We start from the raw sequence: 23,577 nt of genomic DNA on the forward strand, positions 1-23,577 counted from the left end.
AATCTCTTCATCCCTTATTAAGAAGTTTACATGGGAACTAGAAAAATAGCTTAGCAATTAAGGCACTTTCCTGCAAAGCCAAAGGACCCAGGTTTGATTCCCCAGGAACCACATAAGCCAGATGCACAAGATAATCCACACATCTGGAGTTTGTTTGCAGTGGTTGGAGGCCCTGGTATGCTCTCTCTCTCTCTCTCTCTCTCTCTCTCTCTCTCTCTCTCTCTCTCTCAAATAAAGAAAGAATAAAATATTTTTAAAAGTTTTTAAAAGAAGAGTGAAATTCTCTATAGTGGTATCAAGATGTCCTAAGACAAATTGTAGCCAAAGATTGTTAACTCTTTCTGGTCTTGCTCAAAGACAGCAAAAACATTTTCTGATGTCTTAATGCTTTCAGGTACAAGCAACCTTTTCTGAATATCTCAGTATAGTCATACATCCACAAAAAGTGTCTACAATGCCTTTCTTTTGGGGTATGATAATACCCTTCTATAAGGTAATTTGATGAGGTAAAGACAGGCAGTGATTGCAGAATGTGATCTCCTGACTCTCACTCTAACCAAAACCTTCACACCTAACCTTCACCCCAAAATTCCTAAACTCAACCTGACTCTGACCCCAATCCTGACCCTGAAACAGACACTGACCCTAATCCTAAACCTGGCCTTGACACTAGCCACAAACCTCTAACTCTAAGACTAACACTAAAAATAGTAGTGTGTCGTGTTACATAATGATCTCACCAATTAGCAGATGAAAATGATGCTCTGAGAGGAAAAGTATTAGATGTTAGATCCAGTATTTTGAGTGGTACACAGTGCAACTGTTAACTCTTTCTTTCTTTCTTTCTTTCTTTCTTTCTTTCTTTCTTTCTTTCTTTCTTTCTTTCTTTCTTTTTTTAGCCCAGGCTAACCTGGAATTCATTATATGGTCTCAGGCTAGTCTTGAACTTACTTTGATCCTCCTACCTCTACCTCATGAGTGCTGGCATTAAAGACATGCCCCACCACGGCTAGCCAAATGGTATCTCTTTTTCAAAAACAATTATTTTATTCTACTTCAGATAATTTTCTAGGTATCACGCAGAAGAATCCTTATTGTCTATAACATAAAGTGACAGGGTCCTTCAAAGTTAAAGACTAATTGAAAATATGTATTATACATTTATCATTATTTGAAATTATCCAATATTTTTTAGTGTTCTTATGGAATGAAATAATGATAAAAGGCATTCTATATTCATATGATCAAAATAAATTTACTTGTCAGGTTTATTTTTTTTTCCTAGTAGGGTCTCACTCTAGCCAAGGTTGACCTGGAATTCACTATTCAGTCTCAGGATTATCTCTTACTCAGGATAATCCTCCTACCTCTGCCTCCCAAGTGATGAGAATAAAGGGGTGTACCACCATGCCCAGCCAGAAGTCAGTTTTAATCCTTGCTCATGTTCAAAGTATAACCACTGTGATAAGACCTAAGATATTAGCAGCCACTAATTTTTGATTCACACTTAACTGGAAGTAAAGAGGCACCAGTGATTTCATATCCCCCAGCATAGACAACATAAGAGCCACAATGCACACCACTCCCAGAAAGACAGCAAACGAAATCCTGAAGAGACAGGGTTTTTTTTTTTTTTTTTTCTTCCCTTTTATTGTTATTTTGCAGTTGGGAGAAGAGTAGTGATAAATAACCTCTTTCCTTCCTCTGGCTTTCCTCAGCAACTTAGAGATGGAATTAGTCCTTTATACCAGAGTGACAGAATAAAACATCTATATGATGAATCACAATATTCACACAACAGTGAGGTTTTGCTGCACCTGCAGCATCAATGACAACATATTTATTTGGAGTACCACACAAAACTTTGAACCTTAAGACCAATTTATAGGGATTATACAGAGTCAACACTCATGTCTTGACTGCTCATTGGCATAAAATATTAGCTCTGTGGTACACACAAAAATAACATAATCTATTGGACTGGAGAGCTGGCTTAGCAGTTAAGGCACATGCCTTCAAAGACTAAGGACCCAGGTTCGATTCTCCAGGTCCCGTGTAAGCCAGATGCACATGGTGGCACATGCATCTGGAGTTCATTTGCAGTGGCTAGAGGTCCTGGCCTGCCCATTCTCACTCTTTCTCTCTCTCTCCCCCATCCCTCTCTCTGTGTCTAATAAATAAATAAATAAAAATAAATCTTGAAGAAAACTATAATTTCCTTCTAGTTGATTTTCTTTTTGTTGCATTGGCACTAAATTTCCCTCGTTGTAGCTTCTGTCTATACAGTCTCAAATCTATTTTGAATTTTCCTAGATTCAGTTAAAAGAAGCTCCAAAACAGGGATAGAGGAGGTTCAGCAGTTAAAAACACTTGCTTATAAAACCTGATGGCATGGGTTTGATTCCCCAGTGCCCCCCAAAAGCCAGATGCACATAGTGATACATGCATGTGGGGTTCACTTGCAGTGGCAAAAGGCCATGGAGTGCCCACACTTACTTACCTTCCTTTTTTTCTTTTCTCCCTCTCTCTCTTTCTCCTGGGAAAAAACATTTAAAATATTTTTAAAAGCTCCAAAACATTTTGGCAGTCTTGGCAACACCTGGGCCTCAGAAAGCCCATAACAATATCTCTTAAATAATGGAGGAAGAATGGCATCAAAAGATAAAACTTAAGATTTTAAAATACTCGGCACAAGGTTGGTGATATATATAGAACAATCAGAACCATGCTCAGAATCAAAATTGTCATCATGGAAATAATAAGTAAAAACCTCTACACATGGTCAAGTTGGAAAAAAAAAAAAACAGAAAGTGGAATAAGAGCTTTTCAACTGTTCAACATAAGTATGTCTACATCTAAGGATTTCTTCACATGAGCGGTAAGAATAAACTGATGAGGGGCTCTGGGAGAGCTCAGTTGGTAATGTGCTTGCTTTGTAAGCGTGAGGACCTGAGTTTGATCCATAGAACTCACGTAGAAGAAGAAGGAGGAGGAGGAGGACAAGAACAAGAAGAACAAGCAGAAGAAGCAGAACAAGAAGAAGAAGAAATGGCCAGAGAGATTGCTTAGTGGTGAAGCTCTTGCCTGTGAAGCCTAAGGACTCCAGTTCAAGGCTTGATTCCCCAGGGCCCAGATTAGCCAGATGCAAAAAGGGGTACAAGTGTCTGGAGTTCCTTTTCAGTGGCTTGGAGGCCCTGGCGCACCCATTCTCTCTCTCTCTCTCTCTGTCACTCTCATATAAGTAAAAATGAACAAAAAATTAAAAATAAATTAAAAAAAAAGATAGACATGGAGGTGTGCACTTGAGTGCCAGTTCTGGGATCACAGAGACAGAAAAGTCCATGGTCAGTGAGAGACTGCATCCCAAAGAAAGAATAAAAAGAACCACAGTGCTTGTGGAACAATACCTGAGGTTGTCCTCTGGCCCCCACATGCATGTACACACATGCATGCATGCCCACATATATGTGCATCCACACATGCAATGAACAAATGAAAGCCGCATTCACAACTTTGGTGCTAGGATGAGCAGTTCAGAGCTAAAATTCAAGAAGTGAGAGAGAAGACAACTGGAGGGATAGTGTATAAATTACTTTTTAGACATAATGAAGTATGATTTGTTCTTAGGTATAAAGATACTGATGGTATGATAAATACAAGTTTTCTGACATCCCACAGCATAGTGATAAATTTCAAAACCTTTCACCTGTCTACAACACCCTTCCTCCCATTTCCAGCTCAGTCTGTCTCCCCAACTACAATGGTTAAAAAAAAAAAAAAAAAAAACCTAAAGGAAAGAAATGAAATTATCAAACAGAAACAAGTCCTCCAAGCAGAGAGGATGGCAGTTTCCATGCTGCAAGATTTTGGGTGCCTGACTATGTGAGGGAAGGGATGGCAGACAAGTGGCTAAAATGGGATGCAGTTTGATGTTGAAGTTGGAAGACACTGGATAATAGGGCAGGGCTAGAATCCACAGGCCTCATGGGTTGGTTATTGGTGGAATTTGGAAGGTTTTTATCTGAAGGCAGTTACCCTTGTTTGAGTTTATTCAAATTTTCTAATTGTGACTCAGTATGAAGGAGATTCAGGTATTTTAGGATTTTTTCCCTAGCACTCAGATCATCTGATTTATTGAGGTATACTAATTCATAGGATGGGCTCTCTCTCTTTTTCTTTTTCTGTTTTGTTTTTTTAAGATAGAATCTCACTCTGGCCCAGACTGACCTGGAATTCACTATGTAGTTTCAGGGTGGCCTCAAACTCATGGCGATCCTCCTACCACTGCCTCCCACATGCTAGAATTAAAGGCTTGTGCCACCACGCCCGACCTATTTATTATTTCTGGTTAAACTGAGTGTTTGGCAATAAGTGGAAAATTTGGGAAGTTTTTCCAATAACAAACTTTCATGTTTCCTGATTTCTCAACTTTGTTTCTCTCTAAGGTTACTTTTTTTTTCCCCTACTGCTAGATTTAAGTTGTTGCAGACAGGATCACATTGCTGATAGAAATCACCCACCCAGAGCAGCTTGTGGGAAAAAAAGGGGGGACTAATTTTGGCTTACAGGCTCAAGGGGGTAGCTCCATGATGGCAGGGAAAGTGATGGCATGAGTAGAGGGTAGACATCATCCCTGGCCAACATAAGTGGACAATAGCAACAGGAGAATGTGCAAAAAACACTGGCAGAGGACGACGTGGTGGCACACGCCTTTAATCCCAGCACTCTGGAGGCAGAGGTAGGAGGATTACGGTGAGTTCGAGGCCAGCCTGAGACTACACAGTGAATTCCAGGTCAGCCTGGACTAGAGTGAGACCCTATCTCGAAAAACCAACATAAATAAATAAATAAAACCACTGGCAGAGATGAAAACGTGCCTATACATGCACATGTAAATAAAAAGGCAAAGGGGGAATGGAGGAGGGCTGGAGAAATAGCTCCATGGTGTGCCAGAGGTGCCGGCTGAAAGGGTTCGAGCCTAATGGGGAGTGAGGATTAAGGAAAGACAGAAGAAAGACTGAAAGCATGGACCCCAGTCCAGGGCTGAAGCAAGGCCTCAAGCCAGGACTGAAGACATGGTTTATTTCACAGCATTCCTTTTTATTTGTTTTTACAAACAGTTTTTCCATGGACAAAGATTTTATGAGCTTCACAAGTTTCTATCAAAAAAACACTTCCTGTTACAGAGTTTTTGCACTTCAGTCACTTCTCAGTACAAAAGACCAGCCAAATGGCTGAATATACATAATTTTGCTTCCAGGTAGGCTGCTATAGTTTTGCTAATGTCTTGCTGCCAGAAGCCCAGAGCTATGGATACAAGTCAGCCAAAATGGCTCCTGACAATGGTGAAAGGAGCTTGACTGAAAAGCTGGGTTCTATTTCCCAGTACCAACAATACAGGCATGTGTACAAAATGGTACATGCATTTGGAGTGCATTTAAAGTGCCTGGAGGTCTCTCTGTCTCTTTGTCTCCTCTCTTCCTATTTCTCTCTTTCTCTCTCATCACTCATAAATAAATAAATAAATAAATAAATAAATAAATAAATAAATAATTTAAAATGAAACGTAGTGTAAGTGTCTGGCATGAAGTGATCCTAGAGGGCTAGTGCATACATAGGTAAAAAAACAAAACAAAACAAAACAAAACAAGAGTAGGGAGTGGCTGCACATGCCTTCAATCCCAGCACTAGGGGGCCCAGAGGTAGGAGGATTGTCTTGAGTTTGAGGCATATGTAAAGAACCAAGAAAAAGGAGGGGGGAGGGGGAAGGCTGGAGAAATGGGTCCATGGAGAAAAGTGCTTGCCTGAAAAGGCTTCAATTCTAGTACCCGGTTACCTAGGATTCAGGATGTAGCCACAGGGTGGCTGCAATGCAATGCTCATCCTGTAATCTCGGCTGGCAGTAAAGGTTCCTCCCAATGCTTCAAGCTCCCTGTGTTCATGATACTCAACTGCTCTGAACATTAAAAAATCGGAGATTCAATGAAAACTATGCCAGATGGGTCCAAGGTTACAAACAGGCCTAAATGTTTGTCATTCAACACAGATATCCTAGACAGAAATATGGACGTGACTTACATTTGACCCAAAGACATTGCTATCATTTTCTGGTGAGCAAAGACATCATCCAGGACAATAACCAAGAAGCTGTTATGATTATCCAATAATACCCTTCAGGTCCTTCAATCAACATGCATTCATGGTCAGGTCAGGACGATCATCCAGAACCTGCGGGTGAGCACCCAAAGACTCTGAATACACGTTTGGACCCCGACACACCTCATTTCTTTCTGGAATGGGCTCAGCAATTTTGCCCTGGGCCTCAAAGGCATAAAGAATGTCCATACCTGCCTACGGGTTTGGTGTCGTCCTATTTTGGAGAGACTTCTGGGTGTCTACTGACACAAAAAGAAGTCGGTCCTCCTGCTAGAAAGGGGCACAGCACTCCCTGGTAGCTTCTCACTTCACCTGGAAGCTCTGCATGTCCAATGCGGATGTGAAAATTTGAGTCACATGTGTGTCAGGGGCCTCCTTTCCCTAGCACACGGAGAGCCCCTGCCTCTTTGTGGCCTTCTCTCTGGCCAAAAAGCTCCTGATTCTCTAATCTAGGGTGAGAGCGAACGCTATCACCCTAGGTTAGAGAATCGGCTCTCTTCAGAAAAAGTGTCAGATTTATAGAATTCACAAAGATGGCTGACGCATGGCCGTGGGCCAGCCCGAGGCCTTCTTGTGGAAAGGGAGCAATTTCTGCAGGTTCACCCCCTCACTTACAACTGGGGAGCCTAGTGGAACGGGACTGTGTGAAATGTGAGGGAGCAGGGCGCGGAGGGTGGGTTTCTCTGGGAATGAGACAGCTCCGCAAAGTGTCCTTTAATTGGCGGCAGGCGGAGGGCCTCCACGAGCGCCAGGCCGGCTGCTAGAGCAGGAGAGCCTGCCTCACATATCAAACGTTCCGAGATTCCAAAATCCTCGAGAACGTCTGAGTCCACATTCGTGGACTGCTCACTTACCCTTGTCACTGGTGATGATTAGGTGCCAACTCTTCTGAAACGTGCGGGGATGCTGGACGGGGTGTCTTAAGAGAGAGCCTGACAAGTCCAGGACTTCAAAGGAGTGGCGTTTTCTTCCCCCCAATGACAGAGGCCCGAGGACCGTTGCTTGTGGGTAGAACGCCACTCCGACTGGCTCTGCATTTCCTTCTTGACCTGTCTTGAATAGGAATTGATTTGCTTACCTTGTATCAGAATGAAATGGCAAAGTACACATGATAGCTGCCGCCCAAGGAGGCCCTCTCTCTTCCCAAACCCGTGTTGAACACGGTTTCATCACAGACACACACCCCCTCCCCCCCGCCTCACGCAAGGGGCAAGAAAATGTATTCGACTTATTTAATTATGAGAGAGAAAGTGCGAGATTGAGAAGCGCAAAGGACCCATTGAGGGAATGGGTCCAGCAGTTGACCAAAAGCACACGAGCGCCCCCTTGTGTCTCGGGCTTGCCTACGTCCCGGAGATTCAAACTGTCTTCCTTTGACTTCACAGTCACAGTCAAAGGCTCTGACTTCTAACCCATCTTACGGTGCCCACGAATCCCGTGGCTGGTTTCCCTTGCCCTGTCTTGCTCCAGCGAGGCTTGAATTCTACTACCGGGTGTGCTGGCATTCAGGATGGAGCCACAGGGTGGCTGCCTTGTCACGTTCATCCTGTCATCTCTGCTGGCAGTAAAGGCACCTGGCCCTACTTCAAGCACCCCCTTTTGATGATACTCAACTGCTCTGATCATTGAAAATCGGACATTCAGTGCAAACTATGCCAGGTGGGTCAAAGGATAGAAGCAGGCCTAAATGTTTGTCCTTCAATAGGGATATCCAAGAGAGAAATATGTACGTGACTTCCATTTGTCCCAAAGGCATTGCTAGGGTATGAACATTAAGAGAGGTGCTTACTGGGCAGTTTGATAAACATAGTATATACATTTAGCCCGACAGCAGCAGACGTTACACCCCTAGGGCTCATGACTACCCCTATTTTAAGTTTTCAGTATCAGGGAAGTCTTCCCTCCTATGGAGTGGGCCTCCAGTCCAATTCGAGGGCAGCTGGTTTCCACCATGACAGACATCCCACTATTGTACCCGTTGGCTCATTTGGCCTGGCTGGCCAATTATAAGGCTTGCAGTGTCCACTGTTGAGTATCTTCACTGGTGATTTCTCTTTCTCCCATTGAACTGCATGCAGAATGGCTTCTTCCAGCTTTCTGTCAGCTGGTCTAAAAATGCAGTTATTTTTGATTGGGGTCATCAATGATGATATAGAAGGCAAGCATTACTAATGGGCATAAAGAAAATTGGTGTCAATAGCTAAATTATTGTGTTAAACATGTTTACTATTGTGAACATTTTATACATCTTTATATGCATATACATACAATTTAACAGGTTATAAAACTTAGATATAAAACATGTTTTAATTTGGTAAATATTTATAGAATAGTAATCAGCCAAGTGAATAAACTCTCTTAAAGACAGTATAAGTGAACCAGACTGAAACAAAAACTGCACCAGCAGTTTTCTTGAGCATACAAGAAAGTCCGTTCTTCAGACTAACTTCTAAATGTGAAAAGGCTGTATCCCTAAGATTCTTACAACAATTTCTTTGTTCCACAAGTAATGCTTCCAGTGACTGAATATTCATTAGGTTTAACTCCTCCTGTTAAATATATAAATATTTCTAGGTGACAATCTAGCAAGCATAATTAACATTTATGGGATATGAATTAGCTCTGGCAGAGTGTATGAGTTCACTTAAGTGCCTCCCTTAAAATGTACAGTTAGTTTAGACATAAAAATCAAATCAATTCTAGAGAGATATTTATTTGTTAAACATGCATCAGAGTCAACATCCAAACCAGGCTAGATAAATAATCACTGAGTTACAATACAGACAGCCCTTTATTTGTTTATTTTACTTATTTATTTGAGAGCAACAGACAGAGAGAGAAAGACACAGATAGAGATAGTGATAGAGAGAGAGAGAATGGGTGCACCAGGGCCTCCAGCCACTGCAAATGAACTCCAGATGCGTGCACCCCACCCTTGTGCATCTGGCTAACATGGGTCCTGGGGAATCGAGCCTCGAACCAGGGTCCTTAGGCTTCACAGGCAAGGACTTAACCACTAAGCCATTTCTCCAGCCCCAGACAGGCCTTTAAACATTAGCATAAAAACATTCAGAAAGGTATAGTACACTGTAATGAATACTAATTTCAAAGACTGGAATAGTGAATAGTGAGAAATAGTGATTTCTGTATTTAATCATATATTAGAGGCACAACTTAACTCAGTGGCTTACTTTGCAATAGTTTAAGTTACTTTAGAATATTTTAATTCTGCTCTTTAAAAGTTCTTATTAAGCATTCAGTTTATTAAGCCATTCATTCAATAGCAAGTTTCAGACAGGTGGTAGTGTAGCTAAAAGGAAGCTCCCCTCCTAAAGCCTTAGTACACCAATCACATGATATTGAGATAAGGGCGATTTAGATGAAAAATGTCTGTTCCAAAGAAGTTATAGATATTATAAAATCAGTCATTGTATGTACACTTTCTACACTGTCAAGTAATAAAACCTAATTGAAATAAAATCTGGCAAATAAAAAGTAGGATATATTACTTATTGTTGAAAATGTGAACTTAGGGGCTGGGGAGATGGTTTAGTAGTTAAGGAACTTACCTATGAGGCCTAAGGACTTATGTTCGATTTCCTCAGGACCCACATAAGCCAGATGCACAAGGTGGTGCATACAGCTGGAGTTTGTTTGCAGTGGCTGGAGGCCCTGGTGCACTCATTCTCTCTTTCTCTCTCAATCTTTTTTTTTTTTATCTCTCAAATAAATAAATAAATAATATTCAAAAAAATATGAAGTTAGCACATTGTTCATGACCACAGATTTGATGTAAACAGTCTACTCAAAATTGGTAGCTTTAAGACTTCAGTGGATTTACCATTTAAATTGAGACAGGGATACTTTACCTTGAAAGAAATTTGTCTATACAACACTTTAATTTGTAAAAATAAGAATTTACTACATGTCAAGTGGTAAGAAAGTGTGGCTAGCATTTGAAAGGAGAATTTTTATGAAAACTGCTGCCTTAATTTAATAATCTTGTGTATATCACTAAACCACACACACTATGGGCCTTTGCACCAAGATTGACAACGTCTTCAGTTTCAACTGTTTACAAAGAACATGAATACTTTATTTACTTTGGAAAGGTTGGGAACCTTGACCTTGATGAACTATATGGGGATGTCCTGCCATTGATCACAAAGAGCGAAGTATGCGACTCAGTCATTCACATCACTACAGATTATTCCGCTAAGACAGAGAAGCTATTAATTGTAAATGTCCTTCTGTCTTCAAGTTGGATATAGCTCATGTTTGCTGATGAAGACCCTTGTCAAAAAGATTTGTACCCACATGCCTACTTGTTAAAAATGGTCACATCAACAAAACTTCACATTAGTTTAGAAGATGAAATTGTTAGCTCATTTTAAGATTTCTAGTAGTTTATAAGTAATATCTTCATATTTTGAAAATTGCAAATAATGTGTAGGAACTATTATCTGATGAAAGAAAGCATCCTGTTTCTGAAGGGAAAAGAAAAAAAAAGTTTTGTCATACACACTGATTTAACAAATAATATAACCTCAATATGAAAATCTCCTTGATAACCCAAATTATTTTATTAAACTTAAATATTTAGCTTACACTAATATTTTTTTAAAATGTCAGTGATAGCAAATGTTTATTATGTGTGACTCAATAGTAGAAATAGTATTCAAAGAGATTTTACATATATTAGCATGGAGACATAATTTTGTTTGACTTTCTTATCTGTACTGACTATTGAATGGGTGAATTCATTATTTAACCACATGAATATTGAGTACATTTATGTACTTAGCTCCTTTTATCATCAGGCTGAGTTTTATAATATAGAGCCTGAACAACAAAGCTTTAATATGCCTGTTTGATTTAATAGCTTCTTATTAATTAAAACTGATTACATGCTTAAAGAAATACTTTTCATATATTCTATTTTCCTTAATCAAAGAAAAATGAAATACATTTTTGGAGTTAAATATTCTTAGGAGATGAAAATAAAATTCTGTAGTGCTTACTGGCTGTCTGACTTTGGATACAATCCTTAATCTCTTCTCCTAATTTTCTAGACCCTTCAAATATAGATAATTACATACAGCACATTATTTGTAGTTTTGTGATGATTAAGTACAATCATATAAATAAAGTGCTTAGATAGTTGTGGCCAGGAGAAAGACATAATGTCCATGTGTGATTAATTTTCCCCGTGACAAATGATGTCCAATTTCTGTATCTCTTAGTGTGGCTCTCTGCAGTATTTATATAATGTGCACAAATATATTTGCTACTTCACCTATAAGGCTATCCATTTGAACCAATAGAATGATGGCTCCCTGCTGATAAATAAGCACATGATATTCAAGTAGAGAAATCCTTAGTGTGTGCTGGGTGAAGGTGAAAAGTACTTTGGTAAGAGAGTATGAGGGGCTGGAGAGTTTGCTCAGTAGTTAAAGGTACTTGCTTGCAGTCTGATGGCCTAGGTTCAATGCCCCAATATCTACACAGAGCCAGATGCACTAAGTGGCACCTGTGTCTGGGGTTCATTTGCAGTGGCCCTGGCCTGCCCATACTCTCTCTTGTTTTCTCAAATAAATAAAATTAAAAACAAATTATAAGAAGAATGTGAAAGGGACATAAATAGAATATCAGTTCCTGAAAATGAAGCCACACAGGGAGCAAACAATAAAATAGGAACGAACACATTTTTAAAGATTTAGAACAGGCTTTGAGTCATATCAACACAATATTAAAAAAAATACACTTTTTGAAAGCAGACATAATAGATATCTAAAAGCACATTTTTAAAGTGGGGAAGCAAGTGATAATTGTGGTTACTAGAAACAGCTGAATTAGAATTTTAATTAGGTTATCTGGATCTGAGGGGATTACTACATATGTGAAATCAAAATTTTACTTAGAAGTGAAAAAAAATCAATCAACAAACATAAAGCTTCAGTAAATGACCATGATGGAAGACACAGTTATTCAAAAACCTATAGTGTAGTACCAAATCAAACCTAAAAATCTTAACACCCATTTTTTCTCTACATCATTTCAGTAATTTGCTTACAAAAATTATTATATATTATATATATATTATATATATTATATAATTAAATAAATATATGAGAGACAAAAGTTTGATAGCCATAAGATAGATACATAAAGGAAACAGGAAGGCCTTATCTTTAAGCAAGACTATAATTTGTTCAAATATGTAAGTTTTTCTGAAATAGCATTGTTATAAAAAAAAATTCAGCTTCTCTTTTCTTATCCAGAGCAATGCCAGCTATCATGGAAATGGCATATTAAAAGATAAAAGTTCTTGCCGGGTGTGGTGGCGCATGCCTTTAATCCAAGCACTCGGAAGGTGAAGGTAGGAGGATTGCCATGAGTTCAAGGCCACTCTGAGACTCCATAGTGAATTTCAGATCGGCCTGGGCTAGAGTGAAACCCTACCTTAAAAAAAAAACAATAAAATAAGTAAGTAAGTAAGTAAATAAATAAAAGTTCTGGGCTGGAGAGATGGCTTAGTGGTTGGTTAAGTGCTTGCCTGTGAAGCCTAAGGACTCCAGTTTGAGAATCGATTCCCCAGGCCTTCATGCTTGTAAAGCAAACACTTTACTAAATATGCGACCCCCTAGCCTGGTAAGTTTGATATTCAAAATACAATGTGAGAATTAATTTACATGTCATGTTAGTTTATTATTTGTAAGCCTAAATACTGGTAATTTTTTTAGGTTACTATTTCTAATCATCATGCCTGTGTGTCAATAAATACAAATGTTGCCAACGAAAGTATTCACCAGAGGTGTCAGAATAAAGCTGTATTTTATCCTTGTAACTGTATTGTAACACTGGTTTACAATTCTGAATGCTAACAGCTATAGCACAGGTGCAGTTCTTGCTCAGTGGAGCTCAGTGACACTTGGACATACCCAGAGGAATCCCTGAACTCAGTACCAAATTGAACCAGGCAATGTGTCAGATACAGGTGGGAAGTAATTGTCATTGCTTTGCATAATTTGACCAGATGATGATGTCTGTTGGAAATAACATTTTACTCACTACTGAGGTTCTGTCATAAACAGATTAATCTCTCCTCTCTATTTATGAGAATTTAGGGTTAAACATATGTGATAGACTAATACAAATTATTCTTTCCTACCTGGTGATATGGTGAATTAAAGTATAGGACCCCACCTATACATCTGTTAAATTCAGTCACTGATTTTTTTTTTCCAGTAAGACTGGACTTGTGCTAAGAGGCTGAAATAATTTCCAAGATACTGTGGTATCCTTTAGCACAGAAATGTAGATATTTGACTGGGGGTGGGGGGTAGGAGGTAGGAGAGGGCATGAGCAGTTGGGTATAGTTGGAATTAATCTAAAAATGCTGTTGATCTGGAAGCTTTTTGATTTGTTTGAGCCCTCAATTAGTACAAACTCACTCTGATATCCTTCTCTTCCAATGCCCTGGCCCAGAAGTCTGCTTTATAAGCCTTTTCTCAAGAGGGCTATCTTTTTTATAGTCCATAGTCACCCCATGCCCTGGTGGTTCTGATTATATAGAGCCTGTGGCAATTTCTGAATATTGTCAAATGCAAAGATGAAATTTAATACCACTAAGATATTCATATCCAAACTATATGCATGTTTGGTTACCATGAAATATTCTTGTTCTGTGTAGTATCTGGGGCTTGGGGAACTTTAATTCTCAATCAAAATCAAGACTAGCAATTTTAATATAAAGCTTTTTCTAATTGTTAGGAATAATTATTTACCCACCAATGATGTTTTCAGAATCTGAAACATGTTCTTATCTCCTATTCCTTCTGTGACATTGATTTCTAGTCTTGTTGTCCAGATATTATTATGGGAGCTATGGCTAAAGAGATAGCTGTATTCCAGAAGGTGGATCATACTACATGATATTGGATTGAAAGTGTTAAGCAACAAGAAAACTCAGATAAAGACCTTCAAAACTGTAAATTTTAATTCAATCACAATCGCATTAGATATTTCTTTTTATTTATTAATATTGTATTTATTTATTTACTTATGAGAGGAGGGGTCAAGAGAGAGAGAGAAAGGGAGAAAGAGAGGGAGAGAATGGGTGTGTCAGATCCTCCAGCGACTGCAAATGAACCCCAGACACATATGCCACTTTATATATCTAGCACTGGAAAATTGAACCCAAGCCCTTTGGCTTTGCAGACAAGCACCTTAACCTCTGAGCCATCTCTCCAGCCCATATGAAATGTTTCTTTAAAAGAAAAAGTTAGAATAATCTTCTCCAACCCCACTGGAACAGACCTGACCATATGTTTTCAGTTTCAGATCAGGGATAGTTGTGCAAAAATAAGAAGTGACTTCTTTGCAGAGTAAAGACAAAGAAAGACAAGACAACAATGTGCCCATCATTAACACAGGGATGGAAGGAAGAGGACAGACAGAGCAGTATGGCAAAGATGTGCATGTCCTAGAGAGGGGAAGAACCATTACAGAAGCTTGCAAATAGATGCAAAACAATAAACTTATTGAGATTAAAAAAATAAAGAACTGCTTCTTACATATACTCTGAATTTGAATTTTCTGAATGACTTTAAGAGGAAATGTCAATCAGCAAAGTGATTATGTAACATGTCAGATATTCAAGGTTGAATATTTTAGACTAAAATTAACACTTGCACATAGTTGTTAATACCAATTAACATAATCTTGGACTATCCCAGCCCACTCAGGATATATTGCCCTCCAATTAATCAGGCAATGTGTGACAGTAGATCCCAAAAGAAGGATTAAAATTGACACTGTCCATCAGAGGAATCAACATTAACAACAGTTCAAAAGTTGTATGACATTACATGTGTGTTTTGCCTGTTTTCATTACAGCATATGGTGTAGAACTTCACTTTGTATACCACTGACTGATGACTTATATCTGCAAGACCAGAGGAAAGTTCTGTACTGTATTTTTTTCTTGTTGTGTGAGGTGCTTAATCCAAAACACCAAAAGAAGTGTCTAGCTCTTGAGAGCAGTCACTAAATACTGAGCAAATAAATAAATAAAATTTTCACAGATTAAGACCTACCATTTGGGAAGCTGTCAGGATGCAAAATTTCCACTTGGTTCTTAAAAAAAAGACATTTTGTTTCATTTTTGAATCTATTTTCTGAGATGTGTATTTTCTGTAGGAATATCAAAGGAAATCTAGAATTAGATTTTGTCATGGTTTGAAACAAAATGAATGTAAAGCATTTAAAAAAAACAATAATCTAGTGTTCAAATGTCCTTAAACCTGTTTATCAAAAAGTAAAATGTACTACTACCCTCAAGATTGCCATAGCATAAATGTGCACAGAAAAAATATCTTTGTATGTAACTGATTTAATTTGTCTTTTGTTTTCAAAATTAACTATCTAGATATTCAGAAGAGAGATTTGCTTTATAATTAAGAATATCAGAATGTCTTAGTGTCTGCTTTCTAGAAAATCCTTAGATAGCTTTTCCATCCTCTCTCTTTCCTGTCTAGCACATTCTGTGCATATCTGTCTGGTCTGGATTCAGTGCATATTGGCTTCATTTTCCCTTCTGATATGCCAACAAGTGTTTGGATGAGAATATAGATATTGATGTACTCTGGGTCCTTACTTCTGATAATTTTTCCCTCTGATTTTAATCATTGTTCTACCTGGTGATGCAAGGGTCTTCTGATCTTAATTCTGTGAACTGTTATCTGTGAGGTACAGTTTTTAGACCTCTCCATGTCTTCTGAACATATCTCTGCAGTATTTGTCTGATGCCCCAAGATAATTGGAGCCTTTCCATGTTGACCAAACTGGAGGCCCTGTCAATGGCAGCTGTAGCATCTCATCCTGTACACAGTATTGCACAGAACTTGTGAGCACATATGTATATCTTCCCTATAGTGCAAGATCTAATGTGGACTCCCAGAAGCTATAAATTTTGGTCTCAATCTGCCTGTCCATCAGCTGATTTTATTTAATGAGTCCATCTATGTTGGCATAAAGCATCTTGATTCCTCTCAAAAAGACCTACATGAAAAACACATGTGTTCTAATTTGTTTCAGTATTCAGAGATATGGGGACAAGACTAACAAAGTAAGAGGAGAAATAACAATGGGTACACACATTACATTCTTCTCACAGATAAAAGCAAATACATTTTCTACTTATCTTCCTCTCTGAGTGGGTCTTATGGTGGACCTTCTTTTCCTTCTCAAAGTAATTGTCTCATTGCACTCTTCTCTTATATTATTTATGTATTTTCTACCATGTGCCAGAATTATTATAGAATTTTTACATAGCCTCATTTAACTGTCATAAGACAACTATTATCTTTTTTTTTTTTTTTTTTTTTTTGGTATTTCAAGGTAGGACCTCACTCTAGCTCAGACTGACCTGAAATTTACTGTGTAGTTTCAGGGTGGCCTTGAACTCATGGCAATAATCTTACCTCTCCTCCTGAGTTCTGGGATTAAAGGCATGTGCCACTATGGCTAACTTTATCCTGTCTTTTGAATGAATAATTTTGCTAGGTATTGCAAGCCAAGGTTGAGAGCCATGTGGTCAGCTCTGATGTGTGCTTATCCATAGGGCTGTGCCTCTCCTCTGTTATCTGGTTAGGTGGAATGTTTGAAAAAAATCATTAATTTCACATGTATAAAAGACTTGCTAATTTAATACTTTCAAAATGTTGATCAATGATTTTTGTTCTTAAGGGATGAAAGTGAATGAGCGAATATTGGATGATTGAACACATGAGGAATAAAGATTATACAATATTCAAAGTGTGTCACTATTTCAACCAGGAAGAACACTGTGGAGAACATTCGGAATTGAACGTTGGGTTTAACTTTGGAAAGGTCCATCTGTGAATTCAATGACAAACTGAAGATTGGATCCAAGCTTTCTATATTGACATTTTCTCCTTTATCGTCAGATGCTTTCTTATGAACCAAGCTTTCAACATATATATTTTGTTTAAACTCTGTGATTGTTAAAAGCCTATATGATAAGAAAACAAATATAGGCTCAATGAATATAAATAATGTCTGAGCTCTTGCCTAACATCTAGGTCTACTTTTGTATTTCCTGCTCTATTTTACCTTATGAAAATGTGAATTTGAATTGTTGATACTTTTTTTTTGTGGCAGGGTCTTACGCTAACCCAGGCTAACCTGGAATTCACTAGGTAGACTCAGGTTGGCCTTGAACTCACAGCAATCCTCCTCTCTGTCTCCCAAGTGCAGGGATTAAAGGTGTGAGCCACCTCTACACCTTTTAACGTGGATTCTGGGGATTGAACTCAGGTCATCATGCTTGTGAGGCAAGCACTTTACCTACTGAGCTATCTCTCCAGCCCCTGTTGATACTTTTAATATAGAACATTCTCTTAACTTTATTGCCTGTGCACAAAAAGGATTTTCTCCCTAACAGGCATCCCCATGGATGTCCCTGGCAAGTAATGTTCTCTTGGATTCCTCTGGTTGGTGTCCTGATGGATTCCTATCATCCTCATGCATTTTCTTGACTGGTCCTCATTAATTCCCTTGGCCTCTCTTCCTCGTGTTTATACCACCACAAATCTGAACACCTGATCACTGTTGATTTACCCACAGGCATCAGTCCTTCCATAAAGCCTCTCTTTATTCATTTCTAGAGAAAGCTTTTACTGCTATTTTCTGAAGGATAAGATAAGTGCTATTTATTTGCACTAGTAAAAGCTGCAAATTCTAAATTCATCCTGGCTAACAAGAATCAGTTATCTAAATTGTAGAGATTTGGGAGACACTTTCTAAGCTATCAGTAGCTTGAAATTGATCATAGTGAAACTAAATTACAGAAATCTATAAGTACACAAGTTTTCTTTCCTTTTGTTTCTCTGGAAAGCTGGATTAGTAGCACATAACATAAAATCACATTGGTTTATTCTTATTCACATATAAAGTACCAACATAGTGGGCATAATTATACAACATTTGACAAAGAGTTAGGGAGATGCCATATTCTTCATCATTTCACATATTCTATAGGAAAGTTTCATCTATTAAAAAATATTCTGTAGGCTACAACTTCAAGTAGAACAAAACTCCAAAATACACTATATTCTGAAGATGGCAGTGAGTCATCGTCTGCTGACATTAGCAAATGGCACATACAGCTACAGAGTTTTAAAATTACAGGTCTTCAGAGTGTAGTCTTTGATTAATGACTTAATTAAGGTGATATTAATATGAACATGTTGATAAGAACACTCATGAATGTAGAAAATACTCTGACATGTGCAGTCATTGTAGAAGACATTGATAACAGTGGCTGAATTAGTGGAAAACACTTGAACATCTGCCATAATATTTGAATGAATATAGCAAAGCCAATAGGTCATATAGAATACTTCTTTTTTTTCTTTTACTTGCTATTGTATTATATAATAGCCTGCTAATAATGCTTTATTGTGTCCTGTGCATAACAATAAAGTATCATAATAGTTAATAATCATATTTACATTGTACCTTTATGTACCTTTTAATATTATGTTCCTTATAATAGATGCTTCGTAAATTAATTCTATAGGAAGCTCATAAATTAATTCTATAAGAAGTATCTATTTTTATTTATTTATTTATTTTTAAATTTCATTTATTAGTTTTCTTTTCAGTAAATACAGGCAGTTTGGTACTATTGTTTAGGCTCATCTGTGATCTACCCCCTCCCATTGGACCCTCCTTGTTGATGTAAATGGGTCGTGCATTGTGGAGTTAGCTCACAGTTATTGGTATGATAAATGTCTCTGCAAATCATGACCCAACATATGACTCTGACATTCTTTCCGCCCCCTCTTCCGCAAAATTTCCCTGAGCCATGTTGGTTTCATTTTTGGTCTGCTTCAGTGCTGAGGTGTTGGGGGGCCTCTGAGGCTCTGGCTCTCTGATTTGGTAGGAGTTGATTTTTCTCTGCATTGGTCTCCTTCCCCTTTGTGCTGGTATCTGGTTCACAGGAAAACATCACCCTCGCTTGTTTCGCCAATTGTCCTTAGTTTCAGTTGGGCCCCTTTTGAGGTATGTTGGGGCAGCTCTCTCCTTAGGATCTGCATCTATCTGAAAAAGAGAAGCAGACTCTCCAACGGAGAGTAAGTTAGCACCTGGAAAATTGAGATAACACTTACTTTTTTGATAGACAGTTTGATAGGTGTAGGCCCCGTGATTGATGGTAGCTTGCTATTGTAGAGTGGGCTTGTGTTTGGGTATGGTTCTGACTTGTGTCCCAGCTCCAGCTATGGGTCTAGTACCACTGAGTGGATCAGTTAGCCAAATCAAGAGCAATTGGTTCCTCACCATGGCTGTGTACCACTATTGCACTTGTGTGGGCATCACCTCAGGTTATTTGTTGCTAATTAGGTTAAACAATGAGTTGCTAGAACAGATCTTGGTCATTTCCCCCAGTCGCCTATGTAGCACCTTCTGGCACTAGACACGCTGACTGTCTGGGGACTGACTCTCTCCTGGCTTCCAGCCATGTCATTCCATTTTACGTGTCAGCTGCATATGGAGTCTTCAGCAATAGGGTCTTACCACTGGCCTTTGGTGGGTCATCAAGTACTCTGACAGAAGTCTGTCATTGTTTTGGGAAACCTTGTAGGTTTCTCTGATCAAAAGCTCATTGTGGATGGTAGGCCCAAGCTGGAAGTGGGGGTTACAGGTCAGTGTCCACTAAGAAATTGAGGAAGAACATAACTAATATACAAGAGTTAGAGAGGAGAGAGATAGAGGGGAGAGGGGGAGAGGGAGGGAGGGAAGATGTAGGAGATTTAGATTAGTCTTGATCCTACCCTCTCCAGTGTCTTGTGGTTCAGGTGTTTCCTGTAAGGGTCTAGTGAAGGTTCAGCCATTTGGTCTGTCTTTTTTTTTTTTTAATTATTATTTATTTATTTGAGAGCGACAGACACAGAGAGAAAGACAGATAGAGGGAGAGAGAGAGAATGGGCGCGCCAGGGCTTCCAGCCTCTGCAAACGAACTCCAGACGCGCGCACCCCCTTGTGCATCTGGCTAACGTAGGACCTGGGGAACTGAGCCTCGAACCGGGGTCCTGAGGCTTCACAGGCAAGCGCTTAACCACTAAGCCATCTCTCCAGTCTTGGTCTGTCTTTTAGGAAGTAGAATTTTATGGTACCATTGCCATTTGGGTCCGGATTACTGTTTTCCACCCTTTGATGCCCTCCCCACCCTCCCATCCATTCTATTGTCTAGTCCATGAGGTGCTTGCTGGGTATGTAAGGTATCTTGGGTAGATTCAGGTTAGGTGTTGAGATGAGTGAGACTATGTGTCGATTTTTTTTCTGTGATTGGCTAAGTTCGCTGAGAATGATCTGTTCCAGGTTCAACTATTTTTCCTCAAATTACTTTATGTCATTTTTTCTTACTGCTGTATAGAATTCCATTGTGTAGATATACCACATCTTTGTTATCCATTCTTCTAATGATGGACATCTGGGTTGATTCCAGCTTTTAGCTATTACGAATTGAGCTGCTACAAACATGGTTGAGCAAATCTCTCTGGCCTTTGGTTTGAAGGTTTTAGGGTAGATGCCCAGTAAGGGTATAACTGGGTCTGTTGGTATTTCTATAGTCAGCTTTTTCGGAGTCTCCATATTGCTTTCCAAAGTGGTTGTACCATCCTGAATTCCCACCAACAGTGAATGAGTGTCCCTGCTTCTCCACATCCTTGCCAGCATTTATTTTCATTTGACTTTTTGATGTTGGCTATCCTTATTGGGGTAAGGTGCAATCTCATAGTTGTTTTAATTTGCATTTCTCTGATGATTAGGGATGATGAACATTTTCTTAAGTGTGTGTTTGCCATTTGTATCTTTTCCTCTGTGAATTGCCTGTTCAACTCTGTGCCCCATTTTGTGAGTGGGTTATTTGTCTTCTTATTGTTTAGACTTTTGAGTTCTTTGTAAATTCTAGAGATAAGGCCTCTATCAGTTGGGTAACCTGCAAATATTTTCTTCCATTCTGTGTGTATTCTATTGGCTTTGCTTATTATATGCTTGTCTATAAAGAAACTCTTCAGCTTCATATGATCCCAATGGTTGAGTGACTGTTTAAGAACTTGAGCCACTGGGGTTTTGTTCAGGAAGTCTTTTTCCATTCCTATATCATGGAAAGTACTTCCTAAATTTTCTTCCAGTATTTTTCGAGTTTATGTTGAGTTATGTTGAGGTCTTTGATCCATTTGGATTTGAGTGTAGTGCATGGTGAAAAGAAGTATCTATTTTTTTATTCATTATAAACTGTATGGACACATCATGTGTTGGTACCTTTATTTCCCTCCTCCCTACCCCCATTCCACTGAGGACCCTCCTCAAAGGTATTGCTAGTATTCACTACAGTGCTGTAGGTTAGGAGGTGTGAAAGCAACAGACATTGTGTGGGAGGCAATGGCCTCCCACTCTGTGGCTCTTGCAAACTTCCCAACCCCTCTTCCAAAAAATTCCCCAAGTCATAATGGGCATGTTTTAAGTCCTTTAGTGTTGTTCTCTCAGTAGAGATCTTCTGGATTTCTGCTTTGGTATGTTTTGAGGGTCTTCAGGGTCTGTCTACATCACCTTTGGTGCTGGTTGTCAGGCTCATCTTGAAATCAACACACTTGCTCATCGTACCAATTCTTCTGTGGTTTCATCTGGGCCTTAGCTGATGTGTGATGGGTGGTTCATCTCCTGCCAGGGAGTCAACTATTTTTTCTTACCTGGTTGATAGATTTTTGTTGTTCTTGCTTCTTACTGCCTTCTGAAAAAGAAAAACATTCTGGGCTGGAGAGATGGCTTAGCGGTTAAGCACTTGCCTGTGAAGCCTAAGGACCCTGGTTCAAGGCTTGATTCTCCAGGACCCACGTTAGTCAGATGCACAAGGGGGCGCACGCATCTGGAGTTCGTTTGCAGTGGCTGGAAGCCCTGGTGCGCCCATTCTCATTCTCTCTCTCTCTGCGTCCTTCTGTCTGTGTCATTCTCAAATAAATAAATTAAAATGAACCAAAAAAAAATTAAAAAAAAAAGAAAAGAAACATTCTCCAGTGGAGTGTGAGATCAGTATAGGCTTAAGGGGATAAGCATTGTTAATTTGAAATGATTTTTGTGGGTGTATTCTCTCTTGTGGTTAAAAACTAGTGAGAGCTTATCAATGGAGACCATAATATTGGTCTCCATTGGATTCTGACTTGGTTCCCAGCTGTAGGTATGGGTTCCTTCCACTGACTGGACCTCTTAGCCAATCCTGAAAGCCACTGGGTACTCACCTCGGCTGAACGCCATCATTGCACAGATGTGTAAGTCTTGTCAAGCTGGTTACTTTCCTATGTGGCACAGTGTCCCTTACTTGCTCTTAATGCTGTTGGCCATTTCCCCCTCATCCCCTGCAGCTCCTGTAGCACTTTCCAGTATGATATGGGCTAAATGTGTGAACTGGTTTCCTCCACATTCTAGCCATATTTCACAATGTTTTTGTGTTGGCAGCATGTGGTGTCTTCAGCAATAGGGTCTTACTTTTTACCTCAATCAAGTGCTTGGATGAAGCCTGTCTTGCTTTGAGGGACCTCACAGGTCTCTCTGATCAACAGCTCAGTGTAGATTTTAATCCATTTCCGGTACAGGGAGTTATAAGCCAAGCCAAAAATTTTAGGTTAGACTTCATCCCATCCTCTCCAAGGCCCTTCTTACCAGACGACCCCCACACTGTCCTATTGAAGGTTATATCTTTAAGTGTACTATCCAAGAGGAAGGGTTAGCATACTTCTTACTAAAGACCTTCAAGGAAAATTTCCATCTGGTTTTTAAAAAAAATTTTGTTTATTTTTATTTATTTGAGAGCCACAGAGAGAGAGAGAAAAAGGCAGGGTAGCCTTGAACTCACGGCAATCCTCCTACCTCTGCCTCCCAAGTGCTGGGATTAAAGGTGTACACCACCATGCTTGACTTGGGATTGTTTTTTTTAAAGCATAGTGGCACTTATAAATTTTTCTCATTCCCAGATAAGGTGATTATTATTTTAGATTCTACTGAAAGAAAGGTTCTAAGACATTTAGGTCCAAGCTAATATTTTGGCTATAAAAACTGAATCAAAGAGTGTGAAATGTGGAAAACTTAATATAGTATCAATACTTTTCATATATCTAGGATAGATCTTCTAATCATTAGGTAATTGTGTGTTGATAGCAAAGATCTATAATGGAGATATATAATAGAAGATGGAAGAAATACACATATAGATTATATAGATTGATAGATTAATTAGAAGTTAGATGATAGAAGATAGGTAAACAGATATAGTTGTAGAGGAGCGATAAAGAATAGATATATAGATAGGAAAATAGATTTTGGTGAACACAATTGACT

The 23,577-nt window shown here is 39.0% G+C and overlaps 1 pseudogene; it reads right to left on the reverse strand.

Moving 5' to 3' along the window:
- Positions 1-1,445: 1,445 nt before the first annotated feature.
- Positions 1,446-22,497, reverse strand: LOC123455826 (annotated as a pseudogene).
- Between the last annotated feature and the right edge of the window lie 1,080 nt (positions 22,498-23,577).

The sequence above is a fragment of the Jaculus jaculus genome, chromosome 18 (genome assembly GCF_020740685.1).
Source record: "Jaculus jaculus isolate mJacJac1 chromosome 18, mJacJac1.mat.Y.cur, whole genome shotgun sequence".
In the NCBI taxonomy this organism is placed as follows: Eukaryota; Metazoa; Chordata; class Mammalia; order Rodentia; family Dipodidae; genus Jaculus; species Jaculus jaculus.